General features: G+C 35.8%; 1 pseudogene; it reads left to right on the top strand.

Moving 5' to 3' along the window:
* Positions 1–1687: 1687 nt before the first annotated feature.
* On the top strand, positions 1688–6258 carry LOC104810231 (annotated as a pseudogene).
* Positions 6259–6367: the final 109 nt, after the last annotated feature.

Raw genomic sequence — 6367 nt, 5'->3', positions numbered from 1 at the left:
ATACAATATTAGTGATAGCGTTAAAAAAAATCCATATTATAAATTAAATTCATAAATTTACAGATTATTTAGTTGTATTTTTTTTCAATTTTTTGTTTTTTAATTATTTATAAATTTATAAAAAATTCGTCCGAAATTAGATATCATAAATTAGGTCTATATATATATATATATATATAGAAAAATCCGTTTGACAAACCATGTGACAGAAGAATGACATTTACTAATTAATGACCAAATCTCATGGCTCTCTTCTTGGAGTCTTCATGCCGTATTCTTCTTTCCTTCTTCTAACTCATCAATGATCTATGTCATGCATGTTTAGCCTTAATTGCCATCAAGAAATTAATAGAGGTGGGCGTTTCGATATTTGATTCGGATTAGCCAGAAATGGTTCAGTTCTTTCAATTTTACACAAATATGTACCATTTGGTTATTATATTATATTGAAAAAATAATATTTTCATACACGAATTTAGTAAAATATGATTTTTTTTATATATGTATTTTTAATTTGATAAAAAAAAACTATACTTGAATTCAAAATTTTTCATATATATACACAAATTATTAAAATTAATAGTAATTATATATATAATTATCATTTTCGTTAAAAATTTTTGGATTCTGTTTATTAATGCATTACTAAGATAGTTATTATAACTACCATACACGCCAGTGTATTACTAATAGAATCCGAAAATTTTTATCAAAAATGATAATCATATATGTAATTACTGCTAATTTTAACAATTTGTGTAGATATTTGAGAAATTTTGAATTCAAATGTAGTTTTTTTATCAAATTAAAAATATTTGTATAAAAATGTCATATTTTGCTAAATTCATGTAGAAAAATGTCATTTTTATATTATATTCAATTCGGTTTGGTATCGATTCAATTCCAAATTTTATAATAAAAAAATTAGATTTTTTAATAAATTTTTTATTTTTTTTTGGGTTTTTAAAAATTCGGTTCGGTTCGGTTCGATTTCGAGAAATTAGATTTTCTTAAAAATATCGTTCGGAAATTTTAGACGTTTTGATTAAAAAAAAATATTATATTTTTCGGTTCGGTATGTTCCGTTCTAAAAAACCGTACCGAAATGTCAACTCCTACAAATTTATGTATCCAAGTTTTGAGGTAGAAGAAAATGAAGTTCTCTAATTTTCAAGAAATGGAATTTGAGGAATTTTAATTTATAAAGTTCAAATTAGGTTTTCGCCTAATCAATGTTTGTAATACTTTCAAATTTGGACCACTCTTTGAATGACAATTTTATATTGATTTTCACGATGACAAGATTGCATGAAACATATAACAATTCTACTGAACTATCTTGCGGATAAAACTATATAAATAATAGAACTGCATAGTATTTTTTTTTATATCGACTTTAATTAAATTTCATTGTGGTGGTGATGGAAAATCCATTATTGAGATTTGATATTGATTAGATTCAAAATGTTATGGTTATAATGTACCAACAAAATTCAAATCTGTGAAGTCACCGTGATGTGATACGATGATTATAATGTTAATTTATTATAAACACTCTTATCTTATGTCTTGTCTTGACAACTCTCTCTCTCTCTCTCCACGTCTCCCTTATCTTCTCCCCCATAAAAATTTGTCTATTCAAACTTTACAGAAAACAGAAAACAACCCATACACAAATTATTATTATTATTATTATTATTATTATTATTATTATATACTTTGATCAACACGAATCCTTTTTTCTTTTCTTTTTTTTTCTTCTCAATCCTCTTTGTTCAATCACCATGGAAAACCATATGCAGGAGAAGAAGAGCACCATCCGTACATCAGCTTCTCCTGAAAACAAGAACCCTAGACAAGAAGCTTCACCATCTTCATCTCCTTCTCATGAGTTCTCTTTCACCATCCCTCTCCATCCCCTCTCTTCTTCATTCTCAAAACCAAACCCTAATCTCAGAACCACCGCCAAAGCCGGTCCCTCCGCCGTCGACTTATCTCCGGCCGACGAGATCTTCTTCCATGGTCATCTCCTCCCTCTACACCTCCTCTCTCACCTGCCGGTCTCTCCCCGGACTTCGACAGGTTCTTTGGACGGATTTCCCCTCCCTGCCAAAGACATGTTACGCGACAAGCCCACTCCATGTTACAACGCAACTACGAACAACAACAACAACAGTTTGATCACCAAGACCACGACCGACATCATCGACAACGGCGACAAAATAGGCGTTGCCGACGGCGAAAACCGTGAAAAGAACAAACCCATCAGATCTTTCTCACTCTTCAATCTATCGAAATGGCGAAAAGGGTTCGACCCGAAGGATCGATTGGACGAAGAACAAGAAGAAGTCGAGGAGTGATCGAAGCAGCAGCAGCAGAAGAAGAAGCTGGTGAGTTTAGACTTGAGCCACGCTCTCAAGAAGTACATAAGAATGTTGTTTCATAGGCGAGAAAACGGCACGCAGTTCATGAGGAAGAGGCAAGCATATTCGTTCTCGTCAAGGAACAATTACAGTAACAGCAGTAACAGTATCAAAGATTTGAGAGGAAGAAGAAGAAGAAGAGGTGAGTTTTCGGCTCCGGCGTCGATGAGGACATCGCCGACGAACAGCGGACATCTTCGTGGGATTTCGTGTAAGCTCTTAGGCTTTTTCTTTATATACTTTTATAAGTATATATATGAATGAGAAGAGAGGAGGAGAAATCCTCAAAGTACTCCTTTATATTTCTTTTCTTGTGTTTTTGTTGTTGTTCTACAAACTTCAAACAACCCATATATATACTACACCATAGATCATTCTAGAACTACTAATAAATATAGTCTAAGTACTTAATTATTTGAACACAAAATTCTAAGCTCTTTGAACATATTTTTCTAGAGCACAAAATATTAGGAACAACTTTATGTTCCAACAGAACTCCCCCTTAAACTTGTTCATCCTTGAGCTTTGACTCCGAACTTTTTCCGAAAGGGTTTCAACTTATCTTTCACTTTGATCCACTTCTTCTTCCTGTTAACTCCTTTGAATCCAGTAGATAGACAGAAATTAGTAAACTCATCATCAAACATTGATTCTATCGGTTGAGTTGTATCATAAATCTCCTGAATGCTCTTCATCTTTCTCACGGGTGAGCTACTAGAATTGTCGTTATCAAAACGGTTCTGGATAACTTGGGATGGTGAATTTTCCTCAACTTTTTCGAGAATGATCCTCTGCAATTGACTACTACCTTTCCATTCCCAACTCTTCTCTTCATCAAACTCAACATCTCGAGACATTATGATCTTGCGAGTATCGGGATTATACAACTTGTATCCCCTGCAATTTTCACCATAACCCAAAAATATGCATTTCTGACCTTTATCCTCAAGCTTTGTTCGCCTTTCTTCCTGCACTTTTGCATATGCCACACACCCGAAGATTCTGAGATGATCAACTTTCGGTTTTCGTAAGCTCCAAGCTTCCTCCGGTGTCATGTCTTTGATTTTCTTCAATGGAAATCTGTTCAACAAATAAACAGCACATGCAACAGCATCTCCCCAAAACTCCTTAGGGATTTTTCTCTCATTAAGCATACATCGGACCATATTCAGTATAGTCATGTTCTTCCTCTCCGAAACTCCGTTCTGCTGTGGTGTTTGAGGCATGGTAAGCTGATGAGAAATCCCGTGTTCCTTGCAAAAATTCTCAAACTCATTTGATGTATACTCTCCTCCACGGTCAGCCCGCAGGTACTTGATTGGGCATCCACTTTGTTTTTCCACCATACTCTTGAACTCTTTAAATTTTGTGAAAACTTCCTTCTTCTCCTTAAGCATATAGATCCATGTCTTTGCACTATAATCATCAGTAAATGTCAGGAAATATCGATTACCTCCATTCGATTTGGGATTGATGGGTCCACAAACATCCGAATGCATCAGCTCAAGGGGACATGCCGCGCTCCATGACTTGTATGTCGGAAACGACTTTCTTTGCTGCTTTCCCATAACACAAACTTCACACAGATTGTTAGGAGCTGCAATCTTGGGTAACCCAATCACCATATCCTTCTTCTGAAGTAATTCTAATGCCTTGAAATTTAGATGCCCATATCGAAGATGCCACAAAGTTGAATTATCTAGAGTCGTTACCTTCAAACACCTCGACTCATTAAAGCTCAGTCTCAATGGAAACATTCGATTCTTCGTCATCTCCACGGTTGTGATCATTTGGCCATTTTTGTCTCGCATGGTTAGAGACATATTCTTCAACCTTACATCAAAACCTTTCTCCAACAACTGGCCCACACTCAACAAATTGCTTTTAATATCGGGAACATAATAGACATTCGAGATGCAAACCTGTCTCTTGTTCGGGAAGGTCAGTGTGACTTCCCCTTTCCCTTGAATTGGTCTCTTTGAAAGATCACCAAAGGTGATATTGCCAAAGTTCTTTTCGATCAGTTTCGTGAACAACTCCTTTCTCCCGCACATATGGTTGGATGCTCCCGTGTCAAGATACCATGTAACAAATGGTTCTGACTCACCGCTTGATTCGACTTTATTTTGTGATAACATCAACACTTCTTCTGTATCACTGTCTTCTTTGTCGACTATATTGACTTTCTCTCCACCATCATTATCGGGATTATGCCAACATTCATAGGAATAATGACCAAATTTCTTGCAAATATGACATTGAATCCAAGATTTATCATACCTTCCTCCATTATTTCTTCCAAATCCACGACCACGGCCTCGGTTCCAACTTCGACCTCGACCACCTCTTCCGCCATGATCATACTCGTTCATATTATTTTCTCCATCATCGTTTTGACAGTTTGTCGGTATCCGATAGTTTGGTCTATGACTACCTCGTCTGTAATAACCACCTCTTCCTCTTTGATGTGCCTCGGCGACGACGTCCAAAGAGGCGTGGGAAATTTTAAAGAAATCTTATGAAGGAGTCGATAAAGTGAAGAAGATTCGGTTGCAATCTCTACGATCGCAATTCGAAAGTCTACAACAAGGGAGTTTCGAGTCGATCTCGGATTACATTTCACGAGTATTCACCGTCGTTCATCAAATGGCGACGAATGGCGAGCAGTTGAAGGACGTTCGGGTCGTGGAGAAAATTTTGAGGTCCCTTGACTCAAAATTTGATTATGTGGCCGTTGTGATCGAAGAATCTAAAGACTTAGATTCAATGACGGTGGAAGAACTTCTTGGTTCTTTGAAGGCGTTTGAAGACAGGCTCAATCGGAGAAAAGGAGAAGAAAAAAGCCATTTGATGAACAATGGTGATTACCCGTGAAATGTAATCCGAGATCGACTCGAAACTCCCTTGTTGTAGACTTTCGAATTGCGATCGTAGAGATTGCAACCGAATCTTCTTCACTTTATCGACTCCTTCATAAGATTTCTTTAAAATTTCCCACGCCTCTTTGGACGTCGTCGCCGAGGCAATAAGCTCGAACGTTACTTCATCGACTCCTTGATATATTGTGAACAATGCCTTCTTCTCTCTCTTTCGTAGATCTTTGTGTTTCTCCTCTTCATTCTCCGATACTGTCTCCGATTCGACATAACCGTTCTCCACCATGTCCCATACATCATGGGATCCGAGAAGAGCCTCCATTTGGATACTCCACCTACGATAGTTGTCTTTCGTAAGTTGCGGAACTTGCGATTGGATCGAACTCGTCGACGCCATGATATCCCGGCTCTGATACCACTTGTAAGCTCTTAGGCTTTTTCTTTATATACTTTTATAAGTATATGAATGAGAAGAGAGGAGGAGAAATCCTCAAAGTACTCCTTTATATTTCTTTTCTTGTGTTTTTGTTGTTGTTGTTCTACAAACTTCAAACAACCCATATATATACTACACCATAGATCATTCTAGAACTACTAATAAATATAGTCTAAGTACTTAATTATTTGAACACAAAATTCTAAGCTCTTTGAACACATTTTTCTAGAGCACAAAATATTATGAACAAGTTTATGTTCCAACATTTCGACCACAGGTTCTTCGAATTCCTGTTCGAGCTCGAGTGATAGTACGATGGAGGAGTTGCAGTCCGCAATTCAAGCCGCCATTGCTCATTGCAAGAACTCCCTTGCTGTTCATGATCGTGATAATACGTTCAACAACTAAATGGTTCTTGAATTTTTTTTTTCAAGATCTTGAAATTAGTTTTGTCGGAAAGAAATTGTGTGTGTCACAGATTGGGACTGTTATCACTCGAGAGGGAAGAAGAGTATTATTATTATTATTATTATTATTATTATTATTATTATTATTATTATTATTATTATTATTATTATTATTATTATTATTATTATTATTATTATTATTATTATTATTATTATTATTATTAT

The sequence above is a fragment of the Tarenaya hassleriana genome, unplaced genomic scaffold, assembly GCF_000463585.1.
Source record: "Tarenaya hassleriana unplaced genomic scaffold, ASM46358v1 Cleome177, whole genome shotgun sequence".
In the NCBI taxonomy this organism is placed as follows: Eukaryota; Viridiplantae; Streptophyta; class Magnoliopsida; order Brassicales; family Cleomaceae; genus Tarenaya; species Tarenaya hassleriana.
Note: the sequence above shows the minus strand (reverse complement) of the source record. Positions and strands in the feature narration are given on the sequence as shown.